This window comes from Lactuca saligna, chromosome 2, assembly GCF_052625555.1.
Source record: "Lactuca saligna cultivar CGN05327 chromosome 2, ASM5262555v1, whole genome shotgun sequence".
Taxonomy (NCBI): Eukaryota; Viridiplantae; Streptophyta; class Magnoliopsida; order Asterales; family Asteraceae; genus Lactuca; species Lactuca saligna.
Window position 1 is genome coordinate 39,176,124 of NC_136418.1, and position 21,238 is coordinate 39,197,361.

Consider the following 21,238-nt stretch of genomic DNA (forward strand, 5'->3'; position numbering starts at 1 on the left):
TAAAACATGAGGAGCGGTACGATCACGCCTTTGCCTTGCTACGGTCTCCTGAAGTACCTGAAACATTTTAAACCACAACTGTAAGCCCAAAAGCTTAGTGAGATACCATCAAAATACCAACCACGTATACCATAAACATAAAATGCCATAACAGAACATAGAACATCCATGCACCTCAGGTCTACTGTTTGACTGGTCCACCACACCGGGCCTTCAGTCCACCTAGTCCACCCTCCGAGTCTAGCCATATCCATCGAGTCTGCAGTGTGGTTGGTCCACCCGCACCGGGCCTTCAACCCACCTGGTCCACTCTCTGAGTTTACAGTATGGCTGGTCTGCCCGCACCAGGCCTTCAGTCGGCCTGGTCCACTCTCCGCGCCTCGGCACGTCTGGTCCGCCCGTGTGGGGCTTATAGCCTATCTGGACCGCTCACTAGGCCTTCAGGATATCCAGTCTGCCCTGGGTATGTTGGCCTACAGCACAAAGCAGGACCCACCTCAACCCAAGCCCAGTCAACCAACCATGTGCACATAAACAATATAACCACATAACAATTAATTGTCAGTCAACCGATCTAGCAGATCACATACGTAGCATACTCTTAAACAGGATACCGACCTAACCGGTCACTAACATATACCATCCTAACTACTAGGATGCAAGCATAGCAAAGCAATGACAACAATACCCGGATTACAATCCGATAAAGGGCCGGCCTTGGTGCCTTAGACCCTGTCGATATAGTGAGGATAACTCACCTCGCAACTGCCAAAACTCTAAACTGAAGAAGCATATTCCCGAATCACCGACTCACCGAAAAATCCTAAACTAGCTAAAATAGCAGAAATAGCCATTAGATTAATCGCAATATCCTTCCAAGGGTAAATTAACCAATTTACCCTTAACTAAATCTGATCCATTACTAAGGCCCACAACACTTCATCAAGTCCATCATCCTCTTATTGGGCCAAGGCCCAAAGTCAAATTCTCATACAAAGCCCAATATTGGCCCAATTTACTAAATTGGGCCCACCTCAACAAACAGGCCTAGATCCATGGTCCATAATAATTAATGGGCCCAAAATACTCCATCCATACCATTCAGTCCAGGCCCAAGCTTTATTAGTCCATAGACAACCCAATCAAATAAGGCCCAAAATCATGATCCATACATATAGATTACGCGGGGCATACTTCAACGTACGCTAAGCGTACAGGCAGAATGGTGAGTATGCGGGGCGTACATCAGTTTACGCGGGGCGTAACCTTGCTGAACTAAATATCCTCATAAGTCCTTAATGGGTTAAGCTCTTAAGCCCAAACTTCAGATCCATCGACCAAACATACCAAGGATCCATAAAGTCTCAAACTTTATCACTTGGGATGTCCATAAAGCTCCTAATCCAAGTTCTTAATCCATTAAGACCTATCTATATCAAATATGAGACAACCAAAGCACTTGGGTCCCCATTTTTCTTACTCAAGACCTCTCCTAAGGTCTAAAAGGATAGCTAATCTCAGCCAACTCGAATCATGCACCAATATGAGGTTTTTGGGACAAGAATGATGTCAAAACTTCACAACATATAGATCTACACAATATGATTGTTAAGACAGATACTTTTTACCTCAAAAGGGCTCTAGAAGATGCTCCATTTCCAGATCTTTGAGCTCCAGCCTCCCCACTCCTTCTTTGACAACTTCCTCTTTCTTCTTCTTGGCTCTCCTTTGCCAAAACAAGCTTTCCAAGGTCAAACACACCCAACAATGGAGGTGGAATAGCTATCAAGGGCTTCTAAGGATGAGAGAGTGTTTATGGAGGCTAGGGTGAGAACCATTATGTTCCTTTTATAGCGCTTAACCAAAAAATTAGGGTTTTGAGATTCTGAGCGTATGCTGGGCGTACACCTTGAACACCCGCGTCTAACTTCCCCCATTACGCTGGGCATAACCTAGCTTACACTGGGCGTACACACGCATGTCCCATCTTGCATGCATGGTCTTTTTCTTCACTTCTTCCCATTATGGGCCATAAATTTCAATATCTTTAAAGCATCATAACTTCTTCATTCTAGATCCGATTCTGTTGAACTTTATATCCACGGAAAGGTGGCGAGAAGATCTTCACTTCTACCAGCACACCTTGATCTGAAACCTTCCTGAATAATAAACCATCGCTCATGAAAGAACGAAACGCCCTTACTCTTGATCTCGGGAACCCATCAATTGATATTTTAAGAGCGTGGTGTTACAGGCTGCCAAACAGAGGGATTTTCAGGATTTTATGACTATTTTGGTGTAAGATAATTACCAAATCGTTTTTAATTGATAAAATACAAATTTTATTGGGATATTAAGGTGAAGGATGAAATTTACTTACCAAAAATGTAGTGAAAAGCTCAAGAACAACCTTGCAATCTCAAGTTCTAGAGAGGGAAAGTGAGAGAGAGGGAGAGAGGTGTTTGCTTTTTGGTGAGAGAGAGTAAGTAAAGTGGAAGGAGATATGAGAATTTTCAGCTTTTGATGAAGCTATGTAGCTGGAGGAGGGGTGTTAAAGGACAAATAGTTGACTACGTAGGGAGGATTAGTGATTGAGGGTTGTCCTATGAGGATATGGGTGTTAACCTGTGTCATACACTAGATAAAGTCAACACTCCAACACCAATGTCTTACCTACTAGATTTTATTCTTAGGCAATGATTTCCCTTAAAATGTGTTTAAATTATGAATATATAGTGTTTTATATGTTAAAATACGAGTTTGGTTGGAAATCCCACGTCAAAATCAAGAAAAACTCGTTTAAGAAGCGAAATGGGTCAAAAACCGGGAAAAAGAGGATATTCTGCGAAGTTGCTCGGATTTAGGCGAAGGTTCGGTCCTTGTGTAACAACCCAAAGTTTTCCATCGTCGAAAAACCCATTCTACCCGTAAAAATTCGCCGTTTGTTAATCCATTCCGTTTTCGTTTTGGGTTAAATTATTTAAATTTATATGTTTATAATAATCCAATGAGTGTCCAAACCCTTTAGGAACTCATGAATCTAGCCCAAAAATGTTTATTTCAAAAAGTTGAGAAACGTCCCCGTCGGGTGACGGAAACTTAATCGGGTGCGACCTAAAGCCCCGTTTAATGCCGGTATCGGGTAGAATTCCTCCGTGTCCAAGTTTTAGGACCTATATAAACATGTTTAAACATTCATTTGAAGTTTTTTCTTCCTCTCTGTACTCTCTCTCTCTAACCTCTCTCCTAAATCCAAGTTTAAGGGTCCAAAACTCAAATTTAAGGCCTCAAATCTCTAAGGTACCTTCGCTAGCTTGGTATGTAACCTCCCTAGCCTTCAAATTCGAGTTCAAAACATGGAATAGGACCACATTCATGAGTTTACGGCCCTGGAACAATCCTAGGCCGTGAACTCATATGAAATGGGTTTTGGAGCCCAAAAACCCTTCCAAAATACTATTGGACCTTAGATATGGCTATATGACTTCATGGAATGGACTTATAACACTTTAGACATGGATTTTGAGTGATTTGAAGGAGTTTATGGCTAAGGCACATGCTTGGGCCGTAAACTCATATATATATGGGGTTTTTATGACCTTAAACTCTTCCAAAACCTCAACAAGATATGGATATGACTTCTAGAATAATTGCTTTAACCTTGGAACACTTTAAACATAATTTTTGAGGGATTTATATGAGTTTACAGCCAAGGCATGTGCTTGGGCCGTAAACTCCTTGAAACATGGTGTAAACTCATTTTAAGGTGTTAGAAAGCCACTTTATCACCCCTAAAGCCTTGGAATAATTTTTAGAAGTGCATATAAACAAGTTTTTGGCCTTAAAACACAAGGAATCCCTCTCTAGGAGAGTTTACGGCCATGAGGGGGTCTCATGGGCCGTAAAATCCAAAAACCCCTCAAAAGTCCCATAAAAATTCATGAAAGGCCTTGAAACAATTTTAGCAATCACATGTGATTTGTTTGGAACCAATAACACACTTATTCATGGGGATTTTAGAGTTTACGGCCATGAGTCCTATGATAGGCCGTAAACTCCCTTAAATAGGTCCATTTGGTGTTTAAAAATAATTCCAAGCCCTTAAACCAAGCCTAGAAATTATCCCCTAAGTGTTTCAAACCATTTTGTGCCATAAATCACCCCACCATGAGTTTACGGCCGTAAACTCATGGGGAGGGGGTCATTAGGGCCGTAAACTCCCTAAGGAGTTTACTTTTGGAGTCCCATTTCAATATCCTAGCTATATGTGTCCCCAAATGTCACCCGGGTCCCTCCAAACACTTGTATCGGGGTGTTTTCGCGACTAGAAGTAATTGTCCCTATCAAATAATCAATCTAAGTCCTAATTAGATACAAATGTGTATCTTTACATTATACTTAGGAACCTCGTGCGTTTGCAAGCCCCGGACCAACATTTAGCATCCGAAATCGTCACATTTCTCGTCTGGTGAGTTCATACCCCTACGCTTTTTCCGTGTTTTTCAATGTTTTCAGGGGGGGGGGGGGGGAATACAAGTAAACTCTAACTGTTTTCAAAACATAACATTGATGTGTTTCAAATAATGTCTACCAAATTATAAACACTTTTACCCCTTATGTATTATGTTGAGCATAAGGGATGATTTATCAATTACAACTAAATGGATTTTAGTTAAGAAAATAACCAAACTAATAAAATTATTACGGGAATAATTTGGGGTTCTTTAGTGTCCGTTTTATCATGTACTAATATGTATATAAAGTTATTAGATAAACTATGTCTGATTCAGTTTATCTCCGTATCATTTAAATGTATTGCCAGATAGTTTCATTGTATTTATCTATATTCGTTGTATTACGTTTCATAATATTTTGTATGTTTGATATTGTATGAGAACCTTGTGAATAGTTTAGTACTAGTCTGTGAGTTAGTCACGACCCTTTATGGATGATCAGTAAATCCTCCCCGGAAGTGTAACCAGAGTCTCCTGGAGGGAGAGCGAGGAATTTGTGAATAGATCTATTCAGGACTGACAATCCCACACCTTAATTGCTAGCTACAGTTAGGCGGGCAAGCCTGGGGTGACAAATTTCTGGATATCATTGGACGTCTGACAAGCGTCAAGGAGGTCTCGTTGTCGTATCAGCATGGTTACCCGACTCACAACATGTATTAATATAAGTTTATTCACAGTATCGCTTTGGGTTCAGTTTGACTATGTTTCGATTCCATATCTACCTTCTATCTGTAGTTTCCATATCTATTATGGGATGATGGTCCCATGGTTCTCAGTCTATTGGTCTTATATCTAATGTGGGATGGTAGTCCCAGGGTCTTTAACTTATATCTAGTACGGGATAATAATCCCATGATTTCAATCTTTATCTGGTACGGGATGGTAGTCCCATGGTTTTGAAACTATATCTAATACGAGATGATAATCTCATGGTTTTGAATCTATATCTAGTGCGGGACGGTAGTCCCATGGTTTTCAATCTATATTTCAACGAATATCAAACTATACTGTATCCAGTACGGGACGGTAGTCCCATGGTTTCCAAACTATATTTCCATGAATATTAAACTATACTGTATCCAATACGGGACGGTAGTCCCATGGTTTTCAATCCATGTTTCCATGAATATCAAACTATATCATATCTAGTACGGGACGGTAGTCCCATGGTTTTCAATTTGTATTTTCATGTATATCAAACTGTCTTGTACTTAGTACGGGATGTGAGTCCCATGGTTTTTCAAACTATTCTCTATCTATAGATCGTACATTTCAAACTAATTCATTTCTAGTGCGGGATAGTAATCCCATGATCCTCAATATACATAGTTTTATGTATTAAACTATACTTTGTGATATTCAACCGGTCTTACATTAGGAAAATATGGGATTTTCCTCGGGTAAAATACAACACATAAACGAAGTGGTAATAAGTGATAACTAAATTAACTTTACATAAGAAAATATGGGATTTTCTTGGATAACAAACCTTTTCGGAAAACTAAAGGAAATTGGTACATTTTCAGAAAAACAAACATCTTATGAACTCACCACCTTTATGCTGATTTTCAAACCGCTTGTATTCTCAGGTCCAAGATAGACAGGTACCCAACAATCCTTTTTGGAGAAGACAGAGCATACTGAAGACCTTGTCTTTACTTTTGTTAATACGATGCATATGTACATCACTTGTATAACTTTACTTTTGAAATAAATGTAAATTCTATATGTAATGTAATGTTGTTTACTTTACTTACTATGTGCATTGGATTTGATACTTAACGCGGAGTCCACCCCGGAAATGTTTCCGCCTTCGGTTTTCGGGGTGTGACACCTTGGGTCTTGCAAGCGAAGTCATCAGGTGGGAACCAAAAGCGAGAGTAGCGAGAAGCAAAAACGAAGCCAAGGCGAAAGGAGGTTTCAGGTTCGGGCTCGGATCAGTTTGGTTCTTCATGGTTTGGCTCCGAAAGGGACCTTCAACCTCGGCTCTTAGTAGATTCGCTTCTTAGGGTTCGGTTCCTAAGAGGTTTCGATTCATTAAGGCTGTTTTTCAAGTTATCTTCCCGTTTTGAGTGATTTTTGACCAAGTTAAGGGTCGGGATGCCCCGAATGGTTATAAAAGGTTGAGAGAGATTTGGGAGAGATTTCACATACTTGGAGACATTTGGGAGAGATTTCACATACTTGGAGACATTTGGGAGAGATTTCACATACATGGAGAGATTTAGGAGAGATTTCACATACGCGGAGAGATTTGGGAGAGGTTGCACATACTTGGAGAGATTTGGGAGATATTCCACATACTTGGAGAGATTTGAGATAAAGAGAGATAGAGCAAGAAAGATTTAGAAAGACTTTATTTGCGACTTTTGTGAGTGTTTAACTTCAACATGCAAGGTTTTTAAACCCCGTTTTGGCATGTTATGAGTGTCATGCGCCCCCGAAGGGCACATATTAATGTTTTAGTGAGTTATTCCATCAGTTACACTGATTAGGGTTTAGATTTTCTGAACACGTGAAGACTCGAAGTGATACTTTGCATAAAGATAGTGTGTTGTACAATAGTAAACACGATGTAAACCTTAATACACAAGGGTTAATTGAGTTGACCGGTTGACTTGTTGATTTATTTGACTTTGACTTGACCGGAAATTGACGGTTGTCACAAATTTTGAGAGAGAAGTATGAGAAATGTGTGTGAGAGATGAAGATGCTTGATCCAGTATTTATTGGATGATTTGGGATGCACGCTTTGCACATGGTCGTGTGTGAGTCCGCACTTGGTTGTGGGTGTTGAAATGGCTCCATGCAAGGCAGGAAATGTGGGAGAAATCTAGTGGAGTGTCAGTGCGTGTTGCGTGCTTGCTCTGTGCGCGCAAGCTTGCATGTGAATTTAACATTTCTTCAAAAATTCATATATTCTTCATACAAACTTCATTTATGATGTTCTTTATATCCATTTGTAGCTATCAATGAGAGCTACAACTTTAACTTAGACTCCCTTGGGTAATTCTCACTTTATTTTTAAAGCTATATTTTTAATAGGATTAGACTCCATCGATTGTCTGTACATGGACATAATCATATGGACGAGATCTTCAAATCTCATTCAGATTGTTTTTTATTAGTAATCGACCAATTTCTATTTCGGTTTCTATGTCGTATCTCCTTATTGTTCGTTGTATTTAAATTGATTTGTATCAAACTTGATTGCTATATTTTGCTATATTTGTTTATGCAACTTGAAACATGAGGCAGTATCGTCTTAAGTCCCTTCCACTTTACTCCAACCATTAACTCTTTGAGCCAATGGTAATTATGGATAGCTCTACTAGGAATTGACAACTTGTCACTCGTCCGATTGCTTGAGTGCATGATACCATATTAATCTATGGAACGATAAGTATAGATCTTGATAAGGCATTAGTTATAGGCTTGGTTGTGAACTCATTGTTTAGTCATATACATAAAAAACTAGCTTACTTATTATAGGAATAAACTTTGTTTCTCATTATAGCAACAAAATTTTATTACTGGAAAATTAATTACATGTCTTAGCAATGAACTTGTTTGCTCTTTGTAGCAACGAACTTCTTTACTCTTCGTTGCAATGAATTTGTTTGCTCTTTGTAGCAACGAACTTCTTTGGTCTTTGTAGTAGTGAACCTGTCTACTCATTTGAGCAATGAAATTTGTTTCTTATATTAGCAACAAACTTCTATTTATGGAAAAGTTTATTACTCATTTTAGCAGCGAACTTCTATTCATTAAAACTTATTTACTTATTTTAGCAATGAACATTTGTTTATGGAAACTGTTATCAATATTCCGATTTTCATGATTTCAAACTATATTGTGTTATAAACCTATGAGTACTCAACAACTATTTTATTAGTCGATGCTTGTTTTACATGCTTTTTCAGGAATCATCTAGTAAGAGGCATGTAGAGACACAACAATTGTAGGAGCATTTTCATGTGTTGACTTTCAAATACATTGTAATTTATTTTAAAAAGTTTTCCAAACTAATTGTAAATTGTAATACTTTTTAATACTATGCTTGGTGTTGTCTTTTAACTTTTGCTATGAAACCCTTTGTACTGCCACTCCCCATATTTCCACTTTAGCGGGGTGTGACATAAATTGTATTAGAGCCGAAGGTTATAGAGAATACCGGTTTTCCTTTGGATAACCACAACTATAGCCAAAACAAATTCAAAACGTTTTTAAAATATTGAACATACTACTGGTATAACTAATTCGAGTATGCATTATTGGACTTTAATTAAGTATAGCCTAACCAACTGTGCTTAATTAAGGAAAGTTAACGCAAGGCTGGAAACAGTTATAGTAGAATTATGGTGTGCGTACAGGCATTTCATATTATAGGCACTCATCTAGGTATACTTAGAAACGAAGTGAACTTTTACCTCAATGTCTTATTTAAAAATATTTTTATCCCTTATCAAGTGCTAGGTTAACCACTTAGGTTATATCACTAGCCACTCTAGGAGCAATCTAATTAGTACTGAGAATGAGTATTTTTCGGTAGCTATTGACTTTAGATGTAAGGTTAGTAGCTAGATAGACACTAGTAATAATCTTAAGTCGAAACCTATACCAATTATTCCTCAATAAATCTTCATCGTCTTCGTACTAGAGTTACAAATAGGAAAAGCGTTCCGATACTGACACGGATGAGAATTGGAGCATTGCGTAAGGAGGTAGATAATTCGTCACTAGTCATCACTTGGATACCATTGGCGAACATTCCTGATTCAACTCACGAGGAAACACAGAGGTTTAACCGATATGCGAGGAGTCATCGGATTCAAGCGCACCATCGGCTCGATCTTCGGCTCAGATACGGGGGTGCACACGCATCGGCTGTACGAGGGCCGAGACTTCGGTCGAAACCTGAAACGACACGCGGATCTTGTTCATGCAAGGGAAGGTGACACATCTTGGATGATTCAACATATTTTCGGACACGTGGCACACATGCAGCAAAGGTGACGTGGCCGAAGTCACCTATGCGAAATTTCTCGATTTTTGTGCAAAAATTTCTAAAATCCATAACTTTTGCATACGAGCTCCGTTTTTGACATTTTTTATATGCACGCATAGCTAAATTTATGCTCTACAGCTTTCGTTTAGACTTTGTCGGCTAATTTTGAATTTAATTTTAATATTATTATTTTTAACAGACAGGGACAGGAAAATCCGTTAAAATTCATAACTTCTTCATCCGACGTCCGTTTTCGTCAGACTTTTTACCATTGTACTACAAATGACGATACCTTCAGTTCTCGTTTAGTTTGTGTCAGCTAAAAATCACTCGATCTGAAATTCAAGTTTTTAGCTGCCTACTGCTAAGCTAAAACTTCGAAAAATCATAACTTCCTCATACGAAGTCAGATTTTGGCGTTCTTTTTATCGAACTACTCGGTTTAACGAATAGTACGACTTTCATTTATATTACTAAGGCTAAAAAGTAGTTTATCAAAAACTCACTTTTTACATCATTCGGTGCCGTGTCGGTTTTGTTGCGGATCTTTGATTGGTCATAACTTCTTCGTTATAACTCGGATTTCGATGAGGTTTTCGCTTAAATATTTCTAACGAGATTATCCACAACTTTCAATAATAAAACTTTACTTATTTAAAATTTTATATTTTCTCTATATTTCACTATTTGGCTTTTAATTGGAATATCATAAGACTTCCAATATTTTATGAGTGATTCTAAACATAGTTTTACTTCATTATTAGTAAAACTATTTGTTAGAACTCAACATTCAAATTCACATAATATTATTTACTTAAAACATGATTTCAAAACGTGTATGTTACACAACATAGGAATCTTTGTTGATGAACCTAGAAGATGAAAATATGAGGTCATGGTGTTCATGTTCAAATTCGCCATTGATGTATGGAAGGATTTTGAGAAAAGCTTCAAAAAACTTAAATTTGATGAAAAGAACTTCCAGAAAACTTCCACAAAATACTCAATCTAACAAACCGAATGCAGAATCAAATCAAAACAAATGATCTATTATGCTTCTTAGAATCAAAACAGCGGAACAATTTGAATCTTGAATGAGACTAAAAAACTTTTGAAAACATGAGAAAATCATATCTCAGCAGAATGAATCCTACTCTGATACCAAATGTAGTTGTTAATGATCAAGTATATGAAACGAAATTAGAGTTTTGAATGAATTAAGAACACACGATGTAAATATGATATGTATGGCTCGATTACGCTTTAACATGATACAGAGAAAAACAAAGAGTACAATTCTCAGACTCCAACAACTACTGTAACTATAATATTCATCCCATATTTATAGGGATAACTAAAGCGTACAAAAAATATAAGGGACTAAACATTACAGCTTCGACACAAACACTGTCCTTATACAAAACATACAAACTAGTTTTCGAACCTAATACTGACCTAGAAAGAATTCAACACCTCACAACTACATTCTAACTCAACATAGTAGTAGGATTTCACCCACAAACAACATGTATGTTGTTTGCTAGTGAAATGCAAGGACCAAAACCAATGTCAAACACTAAAATATGGATCATTACAAGTTTTAAAAGTTCATCCACCACATGCATCCATGTTTTCCTTTAAAAACATTGCTATGAACAAAATATGTCCATGAATGGTCTTCAAACCATGATGCATGTGATGAACATCAAGTTTAAGGGCTTGATGATGAAAGTACAATGTTAATAGTGCATGTTAAGGATTTTATTCATAAAAAAAATCTAAATATCGTTTTCTGATAAAAAAAAATCTCAGAATCCCAATAAGAAAATAAGATGATCTGAAAAATCCCAACAATTGTATTCATTTATTTGATTTATCGTAATTGTTACAATCATAAATCATTTAAAATACTTTCTGAGGTCCATAAATCCTAGATAATTTCTTGGATGACCCCTAAAATAAATAAACGCATCTCATTAAGTTTCGTCGATTTTTGTTACATTTTGATGTGATTTTTAATTTTCTATTTGTTTAGTTTCAATAAATCATAAAACCACTATAGGTAATGTGAAATGATTATCTATGATTTTTCCCAGCTCTAACACCATGTGGAATACTCAGAAATGTATTTTGGGATTTTTTTTATAATGTATATCTATTTTTCCATGACTTTTGTTTTTTATAATGGACTAAAAATTAGGAAAAATAGTTTTACTCATCCAAAAAATCTAAATATCCTTTTCTGATCAAAAACTATTTTTCTCATAATGCTAGTAAAAAAATAAGATGATTTGAAAAATCCCAACAATTGTTTTCATTTATTTGATTTATTGTAATTCTTACAAGAAAACAAGGCCATAAATCATTTAAAATACTTTCCGAGGTCTATAAATTGTAGATAATTTCATGAATGACACCTAAAATAAATAAACGCACATTAAGTTTCATCGATTTTCGTTACATTTTGGTATGATTTTTAATTTTCTTTTTGTTTAGTTTCAATAAATCATAAATCCACTTTAGCTATTGTGAAATGATTATCTATCATTTTTCCCTGCTTCGACTCCATGTGCAATACTGAGAAACGTAATTTGGGAAAAAATTTTATAATGTATATTTATTTTTCCACGACCTTTGTTTATATAATGGACTAAAAACGTAAAAAATAGTTTTACTCATCCAAAATTCATGAAAATTTACCAACACACATTATATTATATTAGAATACTACATAAAAAGTTGGATGATTTTTTTCTTGTGTGTGCTATTTTTCTTTTATTTTACTAAGATTAAATACACTTAAACCTATAAAATCGGACTATCAACTTTTATATATTTCCCAACTTATGTACACTGTATATAAAGTTTACAAAAAGTTTGGTAATTTCTCTTAAGTATTTAATAATTATTCACAAATTAATACGTATTTAAGTGAATAAAACAAAGAAAAATTGTCAAACCGTTTAAAAAGTAACTTTTATATTGTTCTCCGATTTTATATGTTTAATAACAATAGAACAAAAAGTTTAGGGAGTTTTGGAAACTGTATTCTATTTATCTCCACTTTTGTTATAAAAAATGTATAAAAATCATAAAATCGTGTTGAACTATTTAAAAATCCATTTTTATATGTTTCCCAGTTTATGTGTGTTGAATAACAGTATTATAGAAAGTTTGCAAATTTTTATTATCTGAATGCTATTTTTCATGAATTTATATTGATATAAAGGGTTAAAATTGGGAAAAATAGCTAATCAAATCAAAAATTCAAAGGAAAATTTATGGAAAACCTTTATTGTATTTGGAATGAAAATATAAAGTTTGAAATTTTTTGGAAACTGTTTGATAATATTTTTGGATTTTAAGAGTTTAAAACACCTTTAAATGTGTTCAAATACACTCAATTAATATTACAAAAATCTGGAAAATAATATCCAAAATTATCTTAATCACATAAGTTATAAAATTTTACCATTTCAAAAAAATTATAACCAATTAATATAAAACAAATATTAGTACAAAAATTTGGCATTTCTTTATATATAGAATTTAGTAAATTAACGTTAGATTTTGACATAGAAATTCACTAGCGTGTGTTTAATGTCGTATGATATCAGTAGTAAGGCATTCGTGTATTCCGAGGTACCACTTGTAGCAACTTGAAACATTGTCAGTATTTATTCCTCCCCCTATTTTTGGTTTTTTAAATGTTTGCGGCTGGAAAAACATGTCGAAAAACTATTTATTGTTCATTATTGTTAGGACAAAAATTTGTGGTTTATACTTTGCTTCTCAAGACTTGTAGAGTTCTCGGTTTAGGACCGAAAGCACTATGATCTCGGTGGTACTTGGACCCAAATCACCATGTGATTTTAGTGGGCTTAATGATGTTTTCGTTTGGGCTTAACGATGTTTTCGTTTGGGCTGGGCTTTAGTAATTATGTAGTAATATAAAATGTGTTATTGTCAGTCAATTAGAGAGTTAGTCATTCGGTTTTATCAGAGAGAGATTTAAAGAGAATTAACAGTTAGAGAGAAATCGTTTGATCTTATGTACCCGACTATTAATTAATAATAATGTGCATTGAAGATTCATGTTTGTGTTCTTGATTCGTATTTATTGCTTTGTGTTTATCACTTGATTAGAGTTCCACACGAATCTTGTGTTTTAGATTGATACCTAGATTGGGGTTTTACAATTGGTATCACAGCTTGAAAACGGCTTAAACTCGTTTTGGTATCAATCAGTTTTCAAAACAATCTATACATTTTTTGAAGTTTTTGGTGTTTTTGGGTCTCCTTTTGCTAAAAATCACCTTTTGTGCACATAAGTGTTCATCATGTTCTTCATTTATTTAGAAAATAAGATCAAAATCATCGATTTCGGTTTAGCCTAGGTGATTTCCGCGACACACTTAAGTTCTCGACTAGGTCAAAGTGATTTTGGTGGCTACTAGAGTTCTCAGTCAGCAAATAGGTAAAACATCTAGTTTTCGGTGAAACAGGGTTTCAGATCAGAGTTTTCGGTCTGACATTGTGTTCGATCAACTATTTACGGTCAAATAGTTGACTTCATGGATGTCGGTCAAACTGGTTGACTTTCAAGGTTTTCCGTGAAAGGGCATTTAGCTTGGTCTTCGGTCAAAATCAAATTGCACAATCAAATTTTTACCGTTTGTAAATAATGAGCTCTTACAACAGTTCAATCACCACTTTTAGTACCAAGGGGGTAAGTGAAACTCATGGTCTCAGTCATGTGAGGATAAAATAAATAAATACCATGAACAAAATGAATTATGAGTTAGAGAGGTTTTTGTTCTTAAAAATGAAATATATGACATTAAGAAAGTCAATAAACCGCTTAAAGAAAAACTAGATGCACAAACTAAAGATTTAAGGAGGATTAAAGAATAATATAGAACCAAATGTGTTCAGTATCATTTTGCTGTAAATTGCAAACTTAACTTTCGAACTTGATGCATTAAAGGCTAAATTTAAGGATGATGACTTTAATTTTAACAAATCCGATGTGTCAAGTGAGATAATTGAGTCTATGATTGAAAAATAGTTAAAGTGGAAAGGTAACCAGAAAGAGGGTCTAGGGTATCACAGTGTACCACCTCCTTTCAATGATAACTAGACTTCGGCTTCTGAAACCATAGAGACAGAAAAATATGTTCAACATGGTCATCGTACTATAACTATTTTAGTTAAGACTGAACAATCCGACAAAACTGAGAATATTGAGGTGAACGACACTAATGTTTCTACTTTATGTGTAAAGAAAGTCACAGTGCAAGACGGGTGCGAGAGAAACAAAGATAATTCTAGTTTTAATGAAAACTCTTCAAAACATAATATTTTATCTTTTGTTGCTTCAAAAGCTTGTGATAACGCTGCTAACAATCTTAAGCCACATAAAGTTGTGAAACAATTTGGTAAATGTGCTTGTACTTGTGGAAATTCAGTTGGAGAAGGACAAAGTTCTGAACATATTCCTTTTAAAAAACAAACCTGCTTTAACTGTGGAATTCCTAGTCACATTGCCAGAAATTGTCCAAATTTTTCATGTATTCCCAATTATGCCTAATGTATGTAGAATGTATCTCGAGGAAGACCTTTCAACAGAAACTCCTCGAAATCATGTGATGATGACTGGAATACTGCCAAGACCAAAAATCAGACTCTCAAGAGCAAAAAGGTCATGTCTAACAAATATGTGATTTGAGAAATAGTTCAGTCAAACCAAGATCAGTAAGGTCGAAGTTATCTCATCGAACGGTCTCAAGCTCCAAAACAAGTGCTGAAGCATCCATCCGATTAAACAAGAAAATGGTTAAACCTGACTACAGATGGGTACCGAAAGTTCCCACTCACAAATCACCTAAAAATTCTAAAATCTCTTCATTTTATGCGTTTGATAAACAAGATATTACTTGGGAATACGTATCACGAATTGATGGCAAAGTTCAACTCAGTTTCAAAATGGATTGGGTTCCCAAAATCAATTAAGCTATGGAGGAATATCATTAGACTTTGGTTGATAGTGGCAGTTCCAGGCACATGATGGGAGACATCTCTCATCTGCATGACATTAAGAATTTTAATGCATAGCATCTGTCCTTTGCGGGAAAGGAAAAGGAAAGATCACAAATGGGGATTACGTCAACTACTAGATTATGGTTTGAATTTTCATTATACTCCTATCTTCTATGATAATGATGTTGCTATTCAAATTGTTAAAAATTCAATTCAACATTCTAAAACAAAGCACATAGATATTAAAGTTCATGTTATATGATATTGTTTTGTGCGTAAACGTATTCATTTGGAACAAATCCGCACTAATAATAATGTGGCCGATTTATTTACAAAACCTTTTCGAAAACCTTGTTTTGATGTGCTTGTGAGTTTTCTTAATATGATTCGTTTTGTAGACTAACAATTTTTTTTTTGTACATTTTATATTTTATTTTTGTTTTCATTAAATTGTTCATATTTTTTTTTCTTTCTCCTCTATGTACAAATTTAGGGGAGAATTAAAAGTAAACAAAAATCATAAAATTACAAAAATTCCAAAAATATGTTTATTTCTGTTTTTATTATTCTTTTCAGAAAAATCAAAAATCCAAAAATATTGTGTTGTTTTTAGCGTATTTTAATTTTAATTTTATTCTTAGTTATTTTTATTTCTAAAATATCTTCGTCTTGAAATGTGGATGAGCAAGGAGAAGAGACCTGGAAAGGAATTGACGAACATTACACTTCACACTATTTTCACAAGGAATTGACGGCTTGCGAATCTAAACTGTTTAACTTTCTTGATCTTGTTGTTACAAATTGCTCTGGATGTCCGAGCTTAATTGCTTTGGTTAATCCAATGTAGCCGAAAGGCACGCACTCACTCTCAATAAGCGAGAGAATATGGCAAACTTTTATGTTCAAGTCGGTTTTGACAGTATCTTCCTAAGAACTATTATATTTAAGGAATTGAAGGCATGAAAATGTACAAATTGTCATGTCATACCCTGTTAAGATAGGTGTCACCCTTTACAGGCTGACCATGTTCATTCAATGAATAGTGGTTGGGAGTTACGTCTCCATGTCAGTCGTGTTAGTTCATGTAACCTACGAACTGCCAGTGCACCAGGGCGATTTAACCAACTTGGAAATAGATTCACTGAACATCCCGCCCAGGCTCTAGACATTCTTTTTGTCATGCAAAACTACGGAGACTCAAATGTATTCTCGGATACATTCTCCGCAGGTAAGGAATTAACGGTAATGGCACCAGGGTGATGCACCTCGCTAGGAACGATTATCAATGAATGTCCCGCCAAAGGACTTAACCTCGTGTATAACGCCCGTGCTTCTGGGCTAAAAGCATTAATAATGTTGTAATACTCTAGGTCAACCTTTGTAACTCATTTTGAAGAAATAAAGAGGAATTATGTGAATTATATGCTTATTTGCTTAATTATTATGATTTAATTAATTAATAATGAAAATAAGCATTTAAAATAAATATTAGAAAAAGCCGATATCTTTTAAGAAAATTATAGTGGCGGAAACAATGATTCCGGAGATATAAAGAACACTGAAATCCGAGTTATAACGAAGAAGTTATGACTGCCAAAGTTTCACGATGAAACCGGCACGACACCGGGAAGCATAAAAAGTGAATATTGTGATAAAGTGCTTTTTAGCTTTAACAATCTAAATGAAAGTCATATTATTCATTAAACCGAGAATTTTGATAAAAAGAATGTCTAAATCTGACTTCGTATGAGGAGGTTATGATTTTTCTAAGTTTTAGCTTAGTAGTAGACAGCTAAATACTCGAATTTAAAACCGAGCGATATTTAGCCAACACAACCTAAACGAGAATCGAAGGTCTCGTCAATAGTAGTACAACGGTAAAAAGACTGACGAAAACGAACGTCGGATGAAGAAGTTATGAATTTTTAACGGATTTTTCTGTCCCGATTTGTTAAAAATAATAATATTAAAATTAAATTCAAAATTAGATGATGAAGTCTAAACGAAAGGTGTAGAGCATAATTTTAGCTACGCGAGCATACAAAGAACGTAAAAAATGGAGCTCGTATGCGAAAGTTATGGATTTTAGAAGTTTAGGGCTCAAAATTCGAAAAATTTCGCATGAACAGTAGCCGGCCACGTCACCTCACACGAAGCTGCTGCGTCACCGAGTCGTGGCCGAATCCGAGACCGACGCGTGCCTTCTTCGTGTCAGCTTCTGATAGGCCGAACCCAAGGTCCAATAAAAGAGCGGCGCGCCTCGCATCGGTGGCCCTTTGGAGCCTCGCTGGCCTTCGCTGCATCCGACGCGTGTTCGCTTCTCGACCCTTCGAATAGCTGCCTCCGTGTCTCGCCTCGCTGTTGCCACGCGCCTCGCCCCTTCACTGCCATGTCTTCCTTTCGTGTCCAAACCTCGCAGTTGCTACGTGGAGCATTCTCGGCTACGAAGCCCTCAGTCTCGCACCCTATAAATAGGCGGGCTGCGAGATTTCCCGGCTAGAATTAGAAAAATGACATTTTTCACCCCTAAAACCCAGAAAATTTTATTTGTAGGTATTGTGCATGATGTGTTCACCGATGTACTCCATCCCCCTCATGGTTGCCTTTAGGACATTTATTGTTGAGGAACCCCCTTAGCAGTAGTGTCCATCCCGATGATAAAATCCTTAGACTAGGTCCCTTGTATAGGTGTTTAGGGACGTAAAGTGAGGATAACGGGAATGGGTAATCAGGGTTATTGTTGGTTGATGAAATTAATAAATTTATTGTTGATCGATGAAATCAATAAATTTATTATTATTTGTGGGTTGAAAACCCTATATTCTCACCAGGTTCCTAATCCTGACCCACTCAGGTTTCTGTTTTACAGGTAGTGGACTCAGAGCAAAATTATGATGATGATGAGGGACTTTTGGATTATAGGCCATTAGTTGTAAATAGCTATTGTAAGGCTGATAATGTACTGTTTATACTTATGTACTGTATCGAACATGACATCCCAAGTCTTTTAATGAAATACATTTGTAAGGAAATGCTTTTGATAAATCTTTATCATATTATTTTTTTGGGACAAATTCCGCAATTCTTTTATTAAAAGGTTACTCTGATTTTGAAATAAAGTATAAACAAAATTTGTCTTTTCTGGCCGTGAAATTGGGGATGTCACAGTTGGTATCAGAGCATTAGTTTAAGCGGACTAGGAGTTTATAGGATTTGTAGACTTAAACTTAGAATGCTAAGCGATGATTGTGAGGTGTGAGCACTAGTATACTTTAGGAAAGATGCCTAAAATGCTTTTATGTGCTAAATGTTTTGTGTTTGCTATACATGATATTATTGTTCGGATGTATGGTCTGTTGCCGACCGGATCTGGAAACCTTATGTGTATAGGATTCTAAACGTATGACTACGATATTGGAACTAACATATAAACGTTTCGAAGACTTAGCATCTAACAAAAATGAAGATGTAAATTCACCTACGATTGGTGTATAGATCGAAATGGCAAGTACTCAAAGTGGGTTCGGAAATGATAATCCACAGTCTGAGCCAATCACGATGACTGGAGTGCAGGAAATGGTACGTATGATGTTAGGTGAACAGATGGAAGAAACAAAACGTTTACTTCAACAAAGTAAGGATGAACTTATTGTGACAGTACGTCAGGCATCTGTTCTTGAGGCAACTATTAGGGTTGCTAAGTCTATTGAGGAAATGATCAATAACACAACTGCCAACAAAGTTGAAGTTGGCAAGAAGAGGAAATTTGAGGGGTCTTGAAGGCCCAACAAGAGCAACATATCCTCAAAGTTTGGCAAAAGAAGAGATAAAGGAAAATGGTGCGGGAAGTGCAAAAATAAACAATCTAGGAATTGTGACGGGAAGGTGAAGTGCTTTAAGTGTGGAGAAATAGGGCATTACGCCAATAAGTGTACGATTCCCAAGCAGGTGTGCTACGGATGTAAAGAAGAAGGTTATATTTCTAAGAATTGTTCGAAGAACAATGAAGTAACAAGGCCAAGTGCACCATCAACGCCAAAGGAATTTCAGGATATCCTTGACGAAGCGATTAATAACACTAGGAAGTAGAAGTCAAGACTTGATACCCGAAAATCAAGTTACGAAGTAATAATGTGAATAGTAATAAGTAGTTTAGCCTATGAGAGGCATAATATAGGGTAAACTTGAACCTTTGTGTAATTGTTTCAAGGAAATAAAATAAATCCTCGTTTTGTCGTCTGACGAATAGAATGGCTGGTGTAATTTTTGAAGTTGTCCCAATCATCTGGAATTTCCATCACCAACCAAGTTGAAGTAGAGTTGATCATTGAAGATACGCGTGAAAGAAGTCCTAGTAGAGTCTAGGAAAATTTTATGATTAATTGGACACATTCATATGTGTTAAATTGTTTTATGATTTTAGGACTTGGGGACTGTGAGACAGTACTTGGGACGAGTATGAGTAGGTGTGAATAGTAGTAGAGATCTCTACTACTGGAAGCACAGGACTCGCACTTGGATAAGGGAAAGTCACAAGGTTACCAAGAAGCTATTATTTGATTCCGTCTTGTTCTAGTCTGTCGTTACCATCGTTTCGGTAATGAATAAGAATATGATTGTTATTCCGACCTTAGAGGTCATATCAAATTGAGTCCGACCACGATGAGTTTATTATGTGGTTCAGAGAACCAAGTTCGATGTAACATTTGACTTAACCCAGAAGATTGAAATGAAAGATGATTAAAGCGATCATTAGAAGTATCACACTCATTGTTAAAGAAGTTGGTAGTTAGAAATAATACATGTTGAACTGTGATTGTATCACATTAGAACATGAAGGAAAATACTTATTCCAAGAAGAAGAAGGAGTTCTCAATAAAGATCTATTATGTAACTCGAAGGTTACGATTGAAGGTCCTATGAAGATTTGAAGCTTTTTAGGATTAGCTAGATATTACCGAAGGTTTATCCAAGGCTTTTCTTCGATAGCCGCTCCATTGACAGCCTTTACCCACAAAGGAGCTACTTATACTTGGAGTGAAAAGCATAAGGAAGCCTTTGAGAAGTTGAAGAAGAAATTATGTGAAGCACCAATTCTTTCTTTACCCGAAGGAGTTGAAGACTTCGCAGTCTATAGTGATGCATCAGGAGTTGGGTTGGGTTGTGTTCTGACCTAGCGAGATAAAGTGATAGCATATGCATCAAGACAACTGAAGGAGCATGAAAAGAACTACCCTACTCATGATTTGGAGTTGGAAGCGGTAGTTTTCGCTCTAAAAATATGGAGACATTACCTCTATGGCATGAAGTGCAAACTTTTCACTGATCATAAGAGTCTCCAGTATCTCTTTAATAAGAAGGAATTGAATATGAGGCAACAACGCTGGCTGGAATTGCTCAAGGACTACGATTGTGAGATACTTTATCACCCTGGTAAAGCAAATGTTGTTGCTGATGCTCTCAGTCGGAAAGTCAACCTTGAAAAGAAAAGGCCAAGAGCGTTGAGAATTAAGGTTGTCTGAACAATTGTCAAGAGTATAAAGAAAGCTCAGGAAGAAGCTTTAGAGAAGAATGACTGAAAAAAAGAACGTTTGGGCAAAACATTAGTATTCGGTACAAACAACCAAGGGTTGAAGGTATTCCAAGATAGGATTTGGGTAGCTAAGATGGGAGG